The 20,503-nt window shown below is 45.5% G+C and overlaps 1 protein-coding gene across 5 annotated transcripts in view; it reads left to right on the top strand.

The window, feature by feature from the left end:
- The first annotated feature begins 3,854 nt into the window (after positions 1-3,854).
- The window catches only part of TAFA4 (TAFA chemokine like family member 4), a 105,090-nt gene continuing 88,441 nt past the window's right edge, over positions 3,855-20,503 (top strand). For 4 of the 5 annotated variants that reach the window (XM_068154324.1, XM_068154328.1, XM_068154329.1 and 1 more), the window contains exon 1: positions 11,044-11,260. The gene's annotated coding sequence lies outside the window, so the exon portion shown is untranslated. Of the gene's footprint in view, positions 4,508-11,043; positions 11,261-20,503 lie in introns of those variants that run through there. The other variant, XM_068154325.1, reaches the window with a different exon arrangement.

Below are 20,503 nucleotides of genomic sequence, written 5' to 3'. Positions count from 1 at the left end.
CTCTCTGAACCTCTCCTCTCCGAACCTCTCCTCTCCGAACCTCTCCTCTCCTCTCCGAACCTCTCCTCTCCGAACCTCTCCTCTCCGAACCTCTCCTCTCCGAACCTCTCCTCTCCTCTCCGAACCTCTCCTCTCCGAACCGAACCTCTCCGAACCTCTCCTCTCCTCTCCGAACCTCTCCTCTCCGAACCTCTCCTCTCCGAACCTCTCCTCTCCGAACCTCTCCTCTCCGAACCTCTCCTCTCCTCTCCGAACCTCTCCTCTCCTCTCTGAACCTCTCCTCTCTGAACCTCTCCTCTCCGAACCTCTCCTCTCCGAACCTCTCCTCTCCTCTCCGAACCTCTCCTCTCCGAACCTCTCCTCTCCGAACCTCTCCTCTCCTCTCCGAACCTCTCCTCTCCGAACCTCTCCTCTCCTCTCCGAACCTCTCCTCTCCGAACCTCTCCTCTCCGAACCTCTCCTCTCCGAACCTCTCCTCTCCTCTCCGAACCGAACCTCTCCTCTCCGAACCTCTCCTCTCCGAACCTCTCCTCTCCGAACCTCTCCTCTCCGAACCTCTCCTCTCCTCTCCGAACCGAACCTCTCCTCTCCGAACCTCTCCTCTCCGAACCTCTCCTCTCCGAACCTCTCCTCTCCGAACCTCTCCTCTCCTCTCCGAACCTCTCCGAACCTCTCCAAACCTCTCCTCTGCGAACCTCTCCAAACCTCTCCTCTCCGAACCTCTCCTCTCCGAACCTCTCCTCTCCTCTCCTCTCCTCTCCTCTCCTCTCCTCTCCTCTCCTCTCCTCTCCTCTCCTCTCCTCTCCTCTCCTCTCCTCTCCTCTCCTCTCCTCTCCTCTCCTCTCCTCTCCTCTCCTCTCCTCTCCGAACCTCTCCTCTCCGAACCTCTCCTCTCCTCTCCTCTCCTCTCCTCTCCTCTCCGAACCTCTCCTCTCCTCTCCTCTCCGAACCTCTCCTCTCCGAACCTCTCCTCTCCTCTCCGAACCTCTCCTCTCCTCTCCGAACCTCTCCTCTCCTCTCCTCTCCTCTCCGAACCTCTCCTCTCCGAACCTCTCCTCTCCTCTCCTCTCCGAACCTCTCCTCTCCGAACCTCTCCTCTCCTCTCCGAACCTCTCCGAACCTCTCCGAACCTCTCCTCTCCGAACCTCTCCGAACCTCTCCTCTCCTCTCCGAACCTCTCCTCTCCTCTCCTCTCCGAACCTCTCCTCTCCTCTCCGAACCTCTCCTCTCCGAACCTCTCCTCTCCTCTCCGAACCTCTCCTCTCCGAACCTCTCCTCTCCGAACCTCTCCTCTCCTCTCCGAACCTCTCCTCTCCGAACCTCTCCTCTCCGAACCTCTCCTCTCCTCTCCGAACCTCTCCTCTCCGAACCGAACCTCTCCGAACCTCTCCTCTCCTCTCCGAACCTCTCCTCTCCGAACCTCTCCTCTCCGAACCTCTCCTCTCCGAACCTCTCCTCTCCGAACCTCTCCTCTCCTCTCCGAACCTCTCCTCTCCTCTCTGAACCTCTCCTCTCTGAACCTCTCCTCTCCGAACCTCTCCTCTCCGAACCTCTCCTCTCCTCTCCGAACCTCTCCTCTCCGAACCTCTCCTCTCCGAACCTCTCCTCTCCTCTCCGAACCTCTCCTCTCCGAACCTCTCCTCTCCTCTCCGAACCTCTCCTCTCCGAACCTCTCCTCTCCGAACCTCTCCTCTCCGAACCTCTCCTCTCCTCTCCGAACCGAACCTCTCCTCTCCGAACCTCTCCTCTCCGAACCTCTCCTCTCCGAACCTCTCCTCTCCGAACCTCTCCTCTCCTCTCCGAACCGAACCTCTCCTCTCCGAACCTCTCCTCTCCGAACCTCTCCTCTCCGAACCTCTCCTCTCCGAACCTCTCCTCTCCTCTCCGAACCTCTCCGAACCTCTCCAAACCTCTCCTCTGCGAACCTCTCCAAACCTCTCCTCTCCGAACCTCTCCTCTCCTCTCCTCTCCTCTCCTCTCCTCTCCTCTCCTCTCCTCTCCTCTCCTCTCCTCTCCTCTCCTCTCCTCTCCTCTCCTCTCCTCTCCTCTCCTCTCCTCTCCTCTCCTCTCCTCTCCTCTCCTCTCCTCTCCTCTCCTCTCCTCTCCTCTCCTCTCCGAACCTCTCCTCTCCGAACCTCTCCTCTCCGAACCTCTCCTCTCCTCTCCTCTCCTCTCCTCTCCGAACCTCTCCTCTCCTCTCCTCTCCGAACCTCTCCTCTCCGAACCTCTCCTCTCCTCTCCGAACCTCTCCTCTCCTCTCCGAACCTCTCCTCTCCTCTCCTCTCCTCTCCGAACCTCTCCTCTCCGAACCTCTCCTCTCCTCTCCTCTCCGAACCTCTCCTCTCCGAACCTCTCCTCTCCTCTCCGAACCTCTCCGAACCTCTCCGAACCTCTCCTCTCCGAACCTCTCCGAACCTCTCCTCTCCTCTCCGAACCTCTCCTCTCCTCTCCTCTCCGAACCTCTCCTCTCCTCTCCGAACCTCTCCTCTCCGAACCTCTCCTCTCCTCTCCGAACCTCTCCTCTCCGAACCTCTCCTCTCCGAACCTCTCCTCTCCTCTCCGAACCTCTCCTCTCCTCTCTCTTATTTTCTTCTATCTTACTTTATTCTATCTCTTTTTTTCTATCTTATTCTATTCTATTTTTTCCTAATTTTTCCTATTTATTCTATTTTTCTATTCTGTTGCATTCTATTCTGTTCTATTCTATCCTATATTCTATTAATTAAGTGTATCAGTATCAGTGTCCATGAAACATGTACATCTGAGCTGTTATTCCTATAAAGCAATATCTCTCCCTGCTCAAGAGTCCTTCAGCCCTGCTGCAAGGCTGCTTTTCTGGCAAACCTTCCTGCTTAATCGAATCTTCTCTATTTTCTTCCTTGCTTTTATAGTAACTCCTGTTGCTGAATGCACTCAGTGCAATTGCTGAAATGATGGTGTCAGTATAAATTATTAAAATTACACAGATGTGTTGTGTATAAAAAGAGAGAGAACAAGGCAGCAGGGCTTGAGCTTTTAAGTTACTTCAGAAAATTCCCTGGAATCTGCAATGTGGGCAAGCTGTGTGTTAAGCACGGTTGGGTTTTGTCTTTTGCATGCTTTCAAAAGCAAAGTGCTTGGCTGCCACAGTTTTTAGGCTTTCAGTGTTCCTTGAAGAAAATGAGATTCTGAGAGGGCTACTCACAGGTTTGTTGAGAATTTTGGACAGCATTTTGGGCTGGATGCTGAAAAGCATTGTGTCCAAAAAAGCTAAGTTGCTTCTGCAAATGTTTGTGGGGTGTTTATAACAAGGAGCCCTGGGAAGATTTAACTGTATGAAGTCCACTCTGTACCTGATATATAATTTAGTGCATAATGTCTGGTTTCTTTTTATGAAGAGATTATTCTTTAGGATCAATAAAATAAATAGAGCCTTTGTCACCTACTGGCCCTTTGACCTTATAGTAACAAAAATAAACAGTTGGACATTTTCCTTTCTTGTAGCAGCCTCTTGAGACACTGGGTATGGGAAGTGCTGTGGCAAGGTGTAAGGAGACACTAAAAAGCACAGATATGAGGTTGGCATAATACAAATAAAAAGAGTTCAGTGCATAATCTCAGCCCTTGATGGAGAAGATACGCTGAAATGTTGAATTTAATTGCCATGGGACATAGATTACCAGATGGTCCCATGGATAGACTGCTCTCCATGTCTATAAATAGCATAAGTTAATTTATGCAAGATCTTTCTTTTCTTTTATAGCTATCTCCCAATGTGTCAATAGCTTTCTGGCGAGGAAGTATCCAACACTGGAGCTAGAATACAGGTCCTCTTTAAAGCCCCAGCATCATCTGATTGCATTACAGTGAAAAAGCATCTGATCAAGTAACTCCTGATTGGAAAGACAGGCTGTGACAGCCTGATCTGAATGCACCTTCATTTCAAAAATAACTATTGGGTATCTGCAAGTCAGCTGGAATAATAGCTGTGAGTGGTGGGGAAGGCAGCACGGCTCCAAACGGGGTCAGGGAGCTTCATGTGGTTTCTCATCTCGGGCTGGCTCTGTGGCATTTTGCTTTGTAGACCTCATCTGCCTTCAGCTTCCACCTCCCCATTGTTGGATGAATTTGTTTGCTTGCAAACAAATCTGGCTGCAACCTATTGCACGTGGCTTCTGTTTCTAGCCAGTCCTGCACAGCTCTGCTTGACTGCTTCCTTTCTTTTTCACTGCCAGCAGGTTTTGAGACTGGTCCCCATGAAGTTGCAGTGCTGAGATATGTTTGCCTAGTTTAGGGCAACCACATTAACCCAACCCCATTGGGGTCCTGCTGCTCCTATCAAGCAGCTTGAAGGTCAGCAGAACCAGTGCCTGCTTGCTGCCATCTCACAAGCCTGGATATGGACTTTGAGACACACCGTGGGACAGCCACACCTGGAAGAGTTGAGTGGTCCTCCTGAAGCTGCTGGAAAGCCTCACATCTCCAAGTAGCCTCCTTCACTCAGGCCAAGCCACAAAAGCACTCACAGGTAAGTGACTGAAAGGTTTCGGGTTGGTGTTGGGTAGAGGAGATGCTGCTCCCCTAAGAAGGGACCTGCCAAACAGAGGAGCTATCTCGTGCCCTGGATTGTCAGTGCAGCCCCCACTGCACTCCTGGTGAATAGCTGCATCCAGCCTGCACTCTTGATCCTTTGTATACCAGGTTTCACCTCCTTAATGTGTGGATCCTGGGTTCTAGAACTGCTTCTCAGCTCCTTAGCACAGGGGCTCATTTCCCTCTTTATAGAGATTTTTCCAGGCCTGCCAGTTGGTGTCAATAGTTCTGTAATGGAAACCCCACTTTTTGCTCCATAGCCACTTTTTGACTTCCCTGTCTGTCAGGAAACCTCCTGACAGCAGGCTTGGCTGCAGCTGTTATCTAGCAATTGGGTACCAGATTCTCATTTGCACTCATGCTTTATTTTAATTACTATTTATTTTTTTGTCATTTGTACCTCATCTAAAGAACTCTTAGAAAAACAAAACACTTTAAGGCAAATATGTCTGTTGAGGTGCAATATTGAACATAATAAATCCACTGAGTCCAAGCAACTTTTATGTCCATTTCTCCCTTGTTATTGCATCAAATTAAAGAGGTGCTAGTAAATAAGAAACAAGCAAAGCATTTTGCTAAGCTGCATGTACACTGTTTTTCCCCAGCAGCAGCACAATATCTTCTAGCCTGACAGGAGGGCTGAGGCATCCCTTTGCTTACCACCTGGGCAGGTAAATGAAAATGACAGAGAGGACCTGCAGTGTGACTGTCTCTGTGGCATCTCGAGCCTGATCCCAATCAAAATCAGCCAGCAGAAACATGTGTCGAAGGATCAAGGTCCAGATCCTGCACCATGATAAATCTACCCCCCCCTTTGATTCAGTAGAGATATTCTGGATTTACCTACATGCAATTCAGAGCAGATTTTGGACCCTGCTCATGAGCATTATGCCTTTCCCTACAGGAAGGAAGATTGATTCTGACCTTACTTAAACTAAGCAGCTTTAATCATTCAGTATGGAAACACCAAGACTGGGCTGGGGGCTGGGGACACAGACATGGGAATCCTATAATCTTTGGTTAAGTTGTAATGAAATTGTCCAGGATGAGAAGGAAACAGATGGATTCTGATTAATTTCTCACAAGTGTAGACCTCAGCATCCAATGTAACATATGTGGTGAGCAAATGTCACTCATGCCTCCAAAGTGCAGAAAATATCACTATTGTCAGGATATATTCATTGGCATATTGGCTGCTGAACTCCCAAGGGGATAAGGATGCTGTGCATTACATTTAGCCCTGAATTAAATATTCAGAGGCAGAGATACCTAACCCTTTCTTGTATGCCTCACTGGTTATCACAGTTGAACTTAATGAATTGAAAGAGGGAGGGAAAGGGAGATTCCCCACCTCCTTTGTAAATTGTTATTTACTGTGGGAGGAATATCAAGCTGGCTTGATATTTCTGCTTTGCAGAGTTCAGCTGACTAGCAGTACAGCCCCAGTTAGAGAAAATAATGCAGCTTTGAGCTGTGAGTGAGCAACTACACCACTTTGATCTCACACTGACAGAAATCAGAGCCCAGCTCTGTTTGTGGAGTTGTTCTGAGTTTTGTCACTTCTATAATCTATTTCTTGTAATTGCATATTTAAAGAAGAAGGAAAAAAAACAGTAGTTGTTTGTTTATTGATTGCCACTCTATTGTTCAAGGCAGGTAAGCAGAAGAGGCCAGAGCTGCTCGCTTTTGTCTCCTTGTAGTCTTAGGAAGTGGAAGAAGCTCTGCATGCGAGTAAAGTGAGGCCCCATCTGTGCTGAGGAAAGAGATTCATTACAGCTGACTTGTCCTGTTAGAATTACTGCCCCAGACTGTGTCTCAGAAAAGGATGTCACTAAGATATCCATTAGAGTATTTCATCACCAAACTTGGGAAAAGAATATTGAGCAGTGGGGCTCCCGGGTAGCTCAGGCCCTGCCCTTGGACAGAGCTCCCCCCGCTTTCAGTCAATCCCTCTGCACAATCAAGCAATGTGTACATTTTGTTCTGAAAATTAATTCCTCATTAGAAAAATAGGGGAAAATAAGCATTTTGCTCTCTGCTTCACTCTATGTTGAGATTCTATTGATCTTGTCCATTTCCCTCTCTCCCTTTGCCAAACCCTCCTCCAGCTCACATTACAGGCTGGTTTTGTTTGTCTTAATAATCTTTTTAACAAGTGAATGTACATCTTTGGGGGAAGCTGCCTCACCTCAAAAGGAGCTTTATTTCTGATTGAGGAAGATGTAGCTGATAGGGCTGGGAAAGTTTGAGGCATCCACATTAGCTGCTAGTTACAAGCTGGCCGAAGCACATTTGTTCGGCCTTTCTCATGCAGTGTTTTGTTTTGTTCTAAATTGAAGATGCAGCAGATCTCAGTAATAGCTGGGACTATACTAAATGGCACCTGTCTGCTAAAGTCATAACCTCCATTTTAATTAAAACCCCTAGTTCTGCAAAACTTGACCTGAGATTCTTGTTTCCCCCTTTTTTCCCTACTGCTTAATGTTGCGACCTGTACTGACCTACAGGCTCCTCTGGACTTGTAAAGCACAGCAGTATTTTGTTTGACTTCTTGGCTCATTAGAGACAACTGGTAGTCTCTGTGCTTAAACCTTTAGAAATTCAGATAAGACAATCAGACTCTGATTTGTCAGGAAGCTGAGATGCAGTTGAGAGTTGGTTTTGCTGAAATTCTTTTTTTTTCCTCCCTCCCTGAAATTGTTTGTTTCCAACTGTTTTCACCTGTTATTGTCTTAATTATGTGCCAGAAGGGAGGGAACAAACTTGTGCATTTGCAAACTTTTGGAGCAGCAAAGCTGTCCTTTGCCTGCTGGAAACTTCTTTTCTGTGTTTCTGGTTTTGCCATGGTTCCTGACAGTGCATCACTTTTAGTTCCTTCCATGAAGCTGTTACCTTAGAGGCTGTTGGGGGATAGGTTGGACTTGATGATCTTGAAGGTCTTTTCCAACCTGGTTCATTCTATATTCTGTACCTGTGTCAATGGGCCTAGGTTTGATCATTGCTTATTGTGTTGAGTCTGCACAAAGCAAAATCACATCAATCCATCGCTGATCTCCAAAACCAGTGAACAAAGTCAGACTGTCTCTTTTCCCCTGTTTTATCACATGGCTCTGGAATTTCCCTGCAATGTGGTGTTCCACCCTATACTTTGCCACCCTGGAAACTAGAACCTGTGATGGAACTGCTTGGCCCATAAGAGTGGTGATGCTGCAAAGCTACATTAGGATTTTTTGACCCAGCTTGTGTTGCCTGAAAACCTCAAAGGCTCATGTAGCCAGCCCAGCTAGATCTATGGTTTGCTGAATTAACCTACCCACAGCATTGCTTGGCAGAGGTTTTTGTGGATAACCAGGAAAGCCTAAAGCCACAAGAAGAGGTGAAGCCAAGGAGAGAGGTGGGAGATGGATTTATAGGGAAGATAAAGTGGTGGGTGTGGAGGTTTGTATTAATTAATTGAAGAGCTACAGAGAAAAGAAATATACAACCCATACAGAAATAACTTGTGGCTAAAAATAGTTGCCTAAATGAGATAACTGAGAATACAGTCAGACAAGTGAAGCCATTTCCGAGGTGCAGGGTGAGGAGACTGGGACCTGAGTGCACATTGCCTTTGTCTCTTCAGCTGAGGCATCACATGTGAAAAGTCCCAGTCGCTGCTTCCCATGTACAGCAAACCAGCACAGATATTAAATTGGGGCATAATGATGAATGAAACCGTGGGATGTGTCTTGATTATCCCAGGTTTCTAATGTATAATTGAATTATTTTGGTAAGTATATTTCAAGCCCTTTGATTTCTGGCCTCTGTTTTTAATTACTCAGCCCCCTCTTGCCCTTGTGCATTATTATGCTGCTCATTAACATTCAGTGAGACTACAGAAGTTTGACTTCTGAATAAAGTGGCGTACAAAAGAGAAGGGCTGCTTTTTATCTTAGAGCTTAATAATTTAAATTGAACCCTTTTCTTTAATCAATGTTTAATAGTACAATAGTTGTTTATTTAAACTGTGCATCGCCCAATTTTGCAAACAAAAGGGAGAGGAAGGATAAACATCTTTTAGGAATAATGAGCTTTGTAACCGTCATAATCTTCAAAAGATTTGGAATATCTACAGCTCTTAGAGTGTTGGTTGATCTCCACCAGACAGTAACGTGGGCCTTGAATGTGGCTGTCTCAGTTGTGCAGCATTAAGGAGTACACGCCTATTTTTTATTCGAGGGAAGCAGAAAACCTTGCTAATTGCAAAACTGAAAGCTACTCAGCAGCATTAATATTGTTGGCATGACCGCCAGCTGTGATGATTAGGATGTGTGACAGAGGGAGAGATAATCTGATCACAGGCCTAGGGACTAGAAGCTCCTGTGTCCTGCTCCTTCACAATACACCTACACAGGCAAGGAGAACACGGGGGTGGTGTGGGGTGTGTGTTTAGTGCAGCCTCACGATGCCCACACATTCACGGGGGGGACCTGCAGTGCATAGCAGATCCCAGAAATATGTGTGTAACACCAGCTTGTGGGAGGGGATGGGAGCTCAAACCTAGGCATTCACTCATCAAAGGAAATAGCTTTACAGGGGGTTAGTAATTGGGTGGAGACACTGCAATGTATGATGCTTGCCCTCTGCCATCAGCAAAATGTGGCTTTGGATGGGACTCGGTCACTGTGGGCCAGCAAAGGGAAGCTTGAGCCCTGGCAAGGTCAGAAGGACCCACAGAACCCAACATAAAAGAGATGGACTAAAGCATCCGTCCCTCTGCTCAGCTTCCTCATCAGTAAAACAGGAATTGATCAGGGATATCTTGAGGATTTAGAGATATCTAGAGACCGCTTTGGAGGCATTAAAACTAGCAAGCATAACATCTGCATTTCAAAGTACTCTTTGGACATCACTTAATTCATTTTGACAGCAGCCCTGCACAAGAAATGTGGGTGTCTCCATTGTATGGATGGGAAAACTGAATCTAAGAGAGGCCCTGAGACAGAGGTGTCTGGGGAAGGAAAGGTGAGCCCAGGATAGCACCAGGTCAGGGAGAGCAGCAAGCTCCTGTCTCCTACAGCTCAGTAGCCCAGCTGTAAGATCACCTATGGCAGGCAAACTGCTCTGTCCACACTTATCAGGGGATGGTGATCCTACCTAATCCCTTCCTGATGTCCTGGCTAGCCTGTTTTCAACAAATTGTTGCCCAGACCTTTTCCTAGCTGATTTATTTCCTGACCTATACATATTTCCCTTCCCTAACAGTACACCCTGTTCTCTCCTTTTCACCCAGATCTGCTTCTCACAATCCTTTGTACAAGCTTGGAGCTCCTTCCCTTCTAGGCCTCTTCTCCTGTCCCCTCAGCAAAGCTGCATTGTGCTAAGGGAGAGCTGGGGGGGTGGACCCTTTTTTTCAAGCAAAATGAATTTATCCAAGTTGTGAGAGTCTGTGCTCCATTATTAATTTACAATGAGCTGTGGTGTGAAAGCTACTGAGATTCCCCCCCGCTCTTTTGTACATGTGCACTAGAGAAGCTGCACATGGACAACTTGACAGGCACTATGCAATTCCACATCAGTGACTGAGGAATGATTTCCTGTGATAAAAGTAGCCTGACCTGCTCCACAAGGGATGTTTTCAGTGATTCTTCCAATTTAAGGAATGTTTGCCCAGGATAATGATGATTTACATCATAACAGCATTTAGGGAGCATAGCCAAGATCAGCCTACTGTTGCACTGAGCATTGTGGTCACTTATGGTGAGACGTTGCCCTCTCTCACAGACTGAGACTAATATTGATGGATATTTAAATGTCTGACTCCCACTGAAGTACAGATTTGGACGCCGCTGTTCAAGCAAGGATCAGAGCTACAGGAGCACCCTGAGGGTGCAAAGTGAGGTGACAAAGGTTGTGCAGGCAGCCAGTGGCAGAGAAAGAAACAGAATCCGTTGCCCAGTAGCTGCTGGAAAGCCTGTCAAAGCGACTCGGGCTTTGTAGCCAGTGAAACATCATCTGTCACTTTTTTTCCACTTAAACTAAATTTTTGAAGGTGCTAATTTATTGATAACCCGTAGGACGGTGGTGTCAGTGATCAGACAGGCGATCAGAGGCAGGGGGAGGTGGTGGCCCTGACCCTGTGCACCCTTCTCAAGTTGCGGGTCTCTCTAAAAGATGCTGCGAACTCCGGCCCGGCTGAGAGCTGCAGAAACGTCTCGTTTCTCTTCTCTTGGCTGAGCAGCGCCCGCTCGCATGCTAAAATAAGGTCAGGGCTCTGTCAGGCAGTTAAAAGCCCGGGCTGAGCAGGGCTCAGCCTCCGGAAGGCAGCACAATACCCCGGCAGCATCTCGCTCCCCGGAGCGGAGGGAGCAGGGAACACTTTGCCCACACATCTCTTACCGTGCACGGTGGGGTCGGGGGCTGGGATGGGGGAGTGACGGGAGGGAGCGGGGAGCCCCGCGGAGGTGGGAGAGAGGGGAAAGCCGTAACACTGTGCTTCCTCCCCCGCACTGCTTCTGACGAAGAGGAGCGGGAGGGGAGCTCCAAAGCCACTTTGGGTGATGAACCGCTGCGTGCGGGAGCCTGTGCGGAGCATCCTCCTGGCAGTTTAAAGCCGGGTGCGCTCCTTCACTGCTCTGCCCTGGATGATTTCCTCTCCTGCCTGCGGTGGGCTCCAGAGCAGCCTCTCCTCGGACGAGACGGCGGCCAGGTAAGCGGCACCCGGGGAGCAGAGCTGGGGCCGGCGATCCCCTCCGGCTGCCCGGACTGGGGCTCTGCGCTGCGCATCCCGGGCGGGCTGGGGGCGCAGGTTGTGGTCCAGCGTAGAGATGCTGCAGCCGTCCTGGGAGAAGCTTGATCGGCGATGTAACTTGTGTTTAAGAGGGCAGTTACCTGGAGCGCGGTGAGTAATAGTGCTTTATCTGTGCCCGGAGTGGCCGGCGGGTGTGGGGGGATGGGGGGCAGCAGGGTCCTCTTGCGCAGCCCGGCACAGGGCAGCCCCCCATTTGCCGGCAAGCATTTGGGGTAATTGGGGCTTTCAAGTGCGTCCTTAGCCAACCCTGCAGGCTGGGCGAGCTCTGGCACTGGAAGTGTGACTGTGTGTTTGTCTGTCCCTAACACTTCAAGTATTCTTATTATAATTAAATATATCCTTGTACGTGTGTGTGCATGATTCATTTACTCACAGCTGTTCTGTCACTGGCAAATGGACAAGATTGCTCTGTAGGTTACTTAAAACATATTTTTAATCTCAGTTACTGGTTTTATAGCTCCCCAAATACTTTTCTTTCCCAGACTAGATGGTTTCTTACCACTGTGACTTTTACCTTTTTGAGTGGCAGATCTTGAAAGCTGACTTAATTTAAAACAGAGCCATGACAATACCCATTCAATTCAGCAAGGTGTGTGGTGTTTCCTGACCCCACCAACTTCGCTTTGACAAAACAGAGAAGAGCCAAAACCATGATGGAAATAGCATTATTTCCTCCACTTGAGATGTGACTTCCCCTTGTTTCAACAAGTTGCTTTATTCTTTGCTCTAGTAATTTCCTCTAAGACTCAGGTTTGTTGCTATTGCGTAGATGATGTGGCGATGTGCCCGATGTTAAACCTGCAGTCACTAGGGATTAATGCATGGGCATGACATCATCAACAGCCAATGAGGTGATGGGTTTGGACAAGTACTGACCCAAACTGTCTTCCAAACTGATGTGGTGATCCTGCTGTGCTCCAAAGGAATAATGTGAGTTTGGACAAATGGGGTGGTTTCCAAGCATGGTTTCATTACGATCTTCAGTGTTGTGCCCTCCTCTGAGCTAGGCATGGCTCATTAAATAGCCACTGTGTGTGGTTCCTCTGCTTGATCAAAGGTTTTGCTTCTTGGGAAGAGATTATTGAACATGGGCACATTAGTTCCCTAGTACAGAGAGAGGTGATGTGACTGAGCTGGCTGCTGGCAGCATATAAACAGTCAAAGAGTTCTCAGCCCTTGTGGCAGGAAAGCTGCTGGAACAATGTGTTGTAGCACACAGTGGATTTACCTGTAGTAAATTGTCTCCTTTGTCTTATTGCTTGGAACAGAGTGTTCATGTGGAGATGGGCACAGACCTTGTCAGGAAAGCAAGGAGGGAAACTGTGCAGCCAGGTGGATGCTGCCGTGGCTGGTGAGGCAGAAAACCGTGTGTTCCCCACTGTGCTAATGGCTCCTGCTGTGCTCCTGCCTTCACCTCAGGACCTCAGTGCTTCTGTGCTGCCAAGGTCTAGCAGGTTTGAAGCCCTTGGCCTCAGTTCCTGTTACATTGCTGGAGGCTTACTCAAAAACTCGGCTGTCTTGAGTGGCTTTTGCAGAATCACAACAGATGTTGCTAAGCACAGTCTGGCTCTTGAAATGTGCATTTCTGAGTTCAGGCTGCTCCTTCTGTCTAATGTCTCCTTAACCTTCATCATTCTGCAGCAGACTCACTCAAGTCCCTGGCAGGTCAGCTGGGGGCTTCCCCACAGGCTGTGCAAGACCCTTTGTGTCCCTATCAAATATTTGCACACCACTTGTACGGCTTAAGTATTTTCTGTTTATTTCAGTTCTTCGTGTTGAATGTAAATTTCTGGGTCCAGAACTCATCCCTGAAGTTTTTTAAATACTTTTGTTTGTAATTCTTGTGTACACACACACAGAGAGGCACCCCCTTATCAGCTCCACTGCATCGAGAGCCCCCGGCTTTGGGGGGGAACCACACAGAATATGAGCAGCACAACTGAGATGCCTCAGAGGTGTGTTATGATTCTTTATGCCTTCAGTGCCAATAAGACGTGACAGGATACATCTAATGAATTACCTTTAAATTAGAAAGCAGTAAACAAGCCATTATTGGATTAGAGGAATATTAAAATTAGAAGAACATTGCCATCTTTTGATATCCTGTGGCACATTTTTACTAGCTAGGAAATGACACGGGTTACTGCAGCGAGAGAGAGGGAAGGTCCCTAGAGAACCATAATGATTTTCATCTGTGTGAAATAGATTTTTTTTTAAATGCTATTACTTACTATCTTATGTTTAGATGATGCTGTAGCCTTTTTTCCCCCCCTTTTGCCTTCTAGTTTCACATTGGTGTTTGCTATTGTTTTTCTGAGTGACTCCAGTGCTCACGGAAAGTAAAGGTTTGATGTATTGTAGCGGCTAAAAGCTCCTAATTATTGAAGAAAAACCACTGGCAAAATAATTTAAGAGGCTTCATAGTAGCTTTCAGTCCACTGTTGAAGAGCTTTCTGCCTTGCCAGGGTGCAGAGATAGTCTGGGTCCATGCCACTTATTCCACGGACTCTCTGCTCAGCTGCCTACAAGGCTGCTCCAGCTCTGGAATTCTGGGATATGTTATAAACTGCATGAAAAGATTCCCGTTGGCTTCACTGAGATTTCTATACATTCCTAAGAACTAGATTAAATCCACTAGTTCTCCTGGTCATCTGTGCAGGTGTTATTGCCATCCAGATGTGACTGCTCTGGATCAGACCTGAATTGGCAACCGGTTGGTGGTACTTGTGTGGAGCAGCTCCTGGTCTCCCTGTGCCAATCTTTTATTAATCTAAGGCCAACACCTGCTGTCCTCTCTCAGGCAAGCTGCCCAGTTAAGAACTGGGCTTGGAGTGAAAAGAGCAGAACTTGGCCAATACACCTCAAGTGTTAAAAGAAAATGTACACTTAAGAGGTAAACAGCAAAATATTATTTGATGGGAAGTAGTTAGCTGTCAGATTCATGTGAAATAGAGTTTCATCTGAATTCTTGAGATTTGGTTCTTGCAATGCCACCTTGCTCTGTGGCCCACCAAAAATAAAGCTCTTAATCTAGAGCTATATTTCAGTTTGTGGGTGCAAGAATTTGTTTTGTTTAGGAGATCAATCTTCAATAACACACTGTGAAAAATGCTTTTTAACTCACTATCAATATGAATATGGAGCAGTGAGGTACCTTGGAGGGCTAAGCCTCATTCCAGGGTCCTGAGGAAAGACTTGAGCAAACAGTTTTGTCCAGGATTCTGGAAGTATATTCAGAATAAAGAACTCTCCTATATATATATATACACACACACACTTTTAATCCAAAGTATTGGATTTTCCTTGTATCACTGTCGCGGTTTATGGCTGTGGGACTCCTTGCTCCCTCTCAAGGTCTAGGAGGAGAACTCCCTCAGCATCTCTTTTCCTTTTGAAAAATCTGATACCCATCATGCAAGCAGTTGTTTTGAAGCTGGTGCCAACCCTGCAGATCAGAAGATCACAGCACACTTTCACCTGAGGTTAGGCAGTGGATGTGAGCCGCTTTGCAGTGGCTCGTGAGCTGTGGGGATTGCAGTTGGTCTGTGTCACTGAAGCCTCTTTGCTATTCTAAAGAGGCTTATAAGGAGGAACAAAGGACTGAGGATTTCACCAGTTTTGCTTTATTTTATATTTTCCAGTAGTTATTTTGGAAAGGCTGTGTGAGCTGCAAGGCTGATTTTCTCCATCTTGCTACAACTATGCTGGAGTAAATCTCAAATAAAGGAAAGTAGTATCAGGTATCTCAGTGACTCAAAAAGTGACCTGTTGTTTTTTATTGCCTCTTCTGTTGTGTTTCAATTTCAGTTACACTATGCAGGGAACATCTGTGGAATAAAAACTCTGGTGGGGTCAAGCCTTTCTCCTCGGAGGGTATTTCCCTCTGCACAGCACCAGTACAAGTTTTCTCCCTTCTTCCTTTGAAGCAATGTTTGTGTTACAAGTGCTGTGAGATAGAGCAAGCAGAGATAAATATATTAAGGGGCAGCAATCCCAGCCTTGGTGTTACATGATGGCAAAAGTCTGCTTAAAGGATTTAGTCCCCAGCCATCCATACTGAGCTCTTGCCTCTTTCTGTTCTCCAGCCAGGCACTTGCAATGCACGACTGTCGTGCCTTACATCCTTATGAACTGAAGGACATGATGTAACTGGGGTCAGCCTGGACTTGCTGGTCCTGGAAGCATCTAACCCTTTAGAAGAAGAGAGCAGGACTCTGATGTTTTATCCCTTAAGGCATTTGTAGGCTTTTCTCTTGCCTGCAAGAAACTGCTAACTAAACCAGAAGCATTTCAGTAAAGCCTGGGCACAGATAAGCCAGTTAATGGGAGTCTTTTTAGCTTGTAAAAGCAAACTGCAAATCTCAGGTTCATATTTGCATAATTCAGGTTGTTGATTAATGTGTTTGCATTTCCTAAACTGGGTGCCCAATTCCCACTTGGCACAAGTTTTAGAGAGTTAATCTCAGTGCAAAGGGGAAGGGAGGAAATTTGGTGGTTGTAGGCAGCGCTGAACATGTAGTGATTTTTCTTTCTAACAAATTTTAATGAGCTGCTTTTCTTTTTCTGAGTCATTTCAGTGTCACCTCAGGTATTCAGTGAGAGATTTGGAGATCCCTAATTGATAGGGCACCCAGCTTTGCATCTATGCATCACTGGGATTTATCTATATACATTGCAAGTTAATAAAGCTTCCAGCATCCATTCTGGGCACGTGTGATTAAGGAGTGACTATACTTTGATGTCATTTGCTGTGTTATCTAGGTTCTGGTTATGGTGATGCTGGTGTTTTATGTTGTCGTCGACAAGCAGGAACATCCCTGCACGCACGAATCCCTGTGAAGGACCAGGCTGTGGCTGTTTTAGTCTAGAGAACGTAGTAACCCTCGGATCTCTTTGCTGTTTCCATTATTCAGTGAGAATTATGTGTGTTTATGATAGTCCAACCAGCAAGCAGAAGTGCGTTGCAGATGCAGATATATTGTGAAGTGCAGCGGTTTACATTAATAGGAAGGATTTATCTTGTTGCAGTGTTGAATTTATGATGCTAAGCTGTGATATTTTCCTGTTTCAGAAATGTTATATTGCAGCAAGCTGATATCAGGGTGATAAAATAAATGTTTCTTTTTTTAATTTAAGCCACTGTAACATGCTAATAATGTTGGGGGCAGGAAGAGAAATGCCTTATTTCAGAAATGAATATAATGCATCCGTGTTACAATTTCCTAGCAAAATTCATTTAACTTACGCTCCTCAATGAAACTTCATGTTTAGTTTAAACTATTAAACAGATGTGCTTCAGGGCTTCAGTGGAAGTATGCTTTTGGACACAAGCCAGGAGGTTAATATGACCTGTTTAAATTGATCTGGGGGACTTTTTTCCCCCTTATAATCCTGAAAAGAAATAGAGAAGCTACAGTTTCTGGTGAGGGTCCTTTTGCTGGGCATTCAGGCAGCCCACACTCCTTGCTGGTTTCGTGCAATCTCCTGGTAAATGCTCAGCAGATAGGGTTACTGCGAAGGAAGGAGATGTCATCTCTTCCTCTTTGCTGTTATCTCTTCTTCTGGCCGTTGCCAGGGCTCTATTCAGGATATCCATTTGCCTTGTTCCTCGAAGATGTGATAGAGTGTGAAAGAAATGCTGGTGATACCCTGAAGCTCCCTTCCACTGCCACCAGTGCACTATGTGCATCAGCTCCTGGGGGGAACTGGGTGAGCCTTCCCTGACAGCACTCAGACATGCTCCCTGGATTGTGCCTTGTCAAGTAGGCAGGGAAGGAGATTCTTGTCAGCCACACTCAAAGAGCCTAGAAGAGAGAAGGCTGTTGTGACTGCTCCGAGGTCACAACACTGCTTCCATCCCTAGGAAAATGAGGATGCAATGAGGCAGTGACGTTAATGTTGGCCAGCTGGCATGGTTAGGAAGCTAACCCTTTTTCCTTCTGTATTTATACAGCTGTGCCTCACTCCATGAGTGTTTTACAGGACTTGGCCCAGCCTGTAGGCCTGTAGGTTTTACAGGTAGCTGTAAAACACTGCCCTGGACTGTGTGGTGTGCTTGTGTGGGCTGCCTGGCTGTTTGTGCTGAGCACTGTCAGTTTAATGACTGCTAAGCACCAGGGTTAGAAGTCAAGTGCTATAAAATTTTCCCCAAACACTGAGTGGACTTGCACACAAAGTAGGCCACTGAATCTGAATAAAGGATTAGTAATTTTGTGGGATATGGAAAGATGGTTACATGTGTGTACTCCTGTAAGGTTACTCAGTTAATCAGTGTCTCAGAAGCTTTGAGTGGCTATCTGTTATCTGGAAGAATATCAGAGTGTATCAGGCTTTGGCTTGTTTAGCTGAAAGATACTACTGGAGTAACAGTTTAACTGGAAATACCAGTTAGAGGATGTACAGGCTTAGCTGGTGCTGAATGGGGAGAAGGCAAAACAATTATTCTAGTGCTAAACTATCCTCATATTTTTGGTGTGCTGATCAAATGATCCATTCTGCTTTTGTTTAATGACAGATCTATTTCTGTTCAGAGACCACTAAGAGAACAAAATGTTGTTAGAAAATGTCAAAGACTCTTAAGACTCTCTTAATTTAAGGGAGTCCTGGGTCAAAAAGGATTCTCCTTCCTTTTCTACACCAAATTCACATGGAGGGATGGATCTATGGTGAAGCAGCAGAATTTCTGACAGAATTAGTGTAATATTCCACCTGAAGAACTAATAGATTCATTTGGTTCATTAGGGGTCAGAAATTAATTGGTATTGAGCTTATCCACATACTTAATAGCATTTCCCTCCAGAACATTTCCTTCCTGTAGATGTTTCTAATGTATTTTCATGATATGTATTTCAGTTTAAAACCAGAATAGACACAGAAGCCCTAAACCTTTAAGAATAATTGCTGTTTATCACTCTGAAAAAGGTGAGGCAACTTTAAATACAATTATTTACTCTGCCAATGTGCATCATTCACCTGCAATATGCTTCAGGCTGCCCTTGCTCTCTAGTTGCACCCTGGACTGAGACGAACTGTGCTGTTGGGTGGATGAAGGGGTAGCTGCATTCGCCCAGTATCTTCACAGGCATCTGCAGGAATTAGAAGGAAAACAGATATTTTTCAGCAAAACTCTTGAGTTTTGCATGTGTTACACATTCTTGCTCTTGAACAGAATCCTCAGCAATGAATAAACTATTGCTGTTAAATCTCACTTGGAAATGTGGTGGAGACTGGCAGCTATTTGTAATTAGCATATTCAGAACATACATAATTGTATTAAGGCTGAAAATTTGATACACCTTCTGTGTTTTCCTTGTCTAAGAGGAAAACTAAAGACTGAATAAAGCCAAACTGGTCTTGTTTTAAATACCTTTTTCTACAGACATAACATCTTCTGTTACAGTTAATGAGCATTGTTGTCTTTTGTTTAAATTCTTTGTTGCAGAGGCTTAGAGCAAGAGGGCTTTGATAATGAAAAGGCCTTCTTCTCTGGAATGTCTGTCTGATAATAGCCTAGAAGATTTAAGAATAATACTGTCAAATAATTAGTCTTTAAATGAGTAATTGTGTATACCTAGTTGGATGGCAAATGGAAAATCTGCATCCTCCAAAGGTAGAGTGTTGTCTCTTTAAATAGCCAAATAATTTTTCCTTCTGTTTTTTCCACCCTCAGGAAAAAAAAAATAATATCAAATCTCATTCAGGTTGTACTTAAATATGACCAAACTGATAATTACATTATTATAGGGAAGGGGAGGATAGCTGGAGGAGATATACAAGGTGCATTAGTCCTACAAATAGAGGCTGATTTACTTATTGATAGTAGAGACACGTTTTAGTCACTTTATAGAATTAACAATTGATCAGCTTGTTAGGTTCTAGTTCTTCATAAGCACAGCATGTTTATTCATTATTGTCATTACATGGTGCAAGCAGATGAGGTCATGATTAGTAAGGTAAAAAAATCAACAAATATTTAAACTCGCTTCAACAGAACTTGGCCAACAGGCAGGTGTGGGGCAGCGCACCGACTCTCACCTGTCAGAGAGAAATAGATCTTGTACCCGCCTGGTTAATTTGCATTTCATTTGCATGTTGTTGTTGTTGTTGTTGCAGAATGATCAGTTCTATTTGTTTGCCAAATGCCAATGATTCAGGCTTGCGGAAGCGTAAGAAGACGGGCCGCGTCAAAACATTACTTTCAGATTGCCTTGGTCACTGTAAATATATATCAATATATGGCAGTGGGAGTGACAACCCAAACGTGCTGCCGGAGGAGAATGGGAAGATGTGATTCCAATAAATATATTCATGATTGTTTGTTGCTAGAGCGTAAGTTGCCTTTTCTAAATCGGCACTGACTTAAGCTTGAGCAAACCCGAGAGCGGAAAAATTCCCACAGAGGCCTCCCCTGCTCCCTGTGACTAATATATGAAAGAAGATAAATAAGGCATTTTTGAAATTTATTGCACTGTGGGATTGAACACCAGAGGAAGCCCATTTTACAAACCTGAAAGTTAAGGTCACCCTGAGAAGAAAAAGGACACTGAAGATGACTAGAAAAAGTCTGCTTCCTCGAGAAATTGAGATGCAAAGTTTACTCTTTCGACAGTGTCTTTTTCAGAAGGCTTTAGAATCCCAAGTGTAAAACCAGAGTCGGTTTTGATGTGCAAATAGTTCAGAACTGCCTGGTGGATAGGCACTGAGACACTCCTGCCTAACCAAGTGCTACAGATTAGCTCCCAGACTCTTCATTTATTACAGACTAGGAAGCTTTTTGTTAGTGGATTTATAATACAATTCAGCATTAGGGATGAACACTCTCAAACAATTTCATTGAACTCTTCTAATAGTTTTTAATAGTTTTCTCCCCTTTCCTTTTATATTTGTAAGGTTGGTTTTATTTTCTCCCCTTAAAAAAAAAATCCATTCTATATCCTTTAGTCATTCTGAACACCATTAAGCTTTTGGTTCATAATTCAGACTTTTAGGAATGTGAAAACAGAATAGAATTTTCTCTGGGCTTGTTAATGCAGTTAATGAATTATTTTTCTATTAGGCTGTCTTATCGTAGCTAATGCCGCCCGCTTGTTTGAGCTCTAGCAAAGCAGGACAACATTGATTTTCTTTAAGAGATGAATAATG

This window comes from Melanerpes formicivorus, unplaced genomic scaffold (genome assembly GCF_026170545.1).
Source record: "Melanerpes formicivorus ecotype bairdi unplaced genomic scaffold, bMelFor1.0.p_v2 SCAF_28, whole genome shotgun sequence".
NCBI lineage: Eukaryota > Metazoa > Chordata > Aves > Piciformes > Picidae > Melanerpes > Melanerpes formicivorus.
The sequence above is the reverse complement of the archived record's forward strand: the minus strand, read 5'-3'. Positions and strand labels throughout refer to the sequence as shown.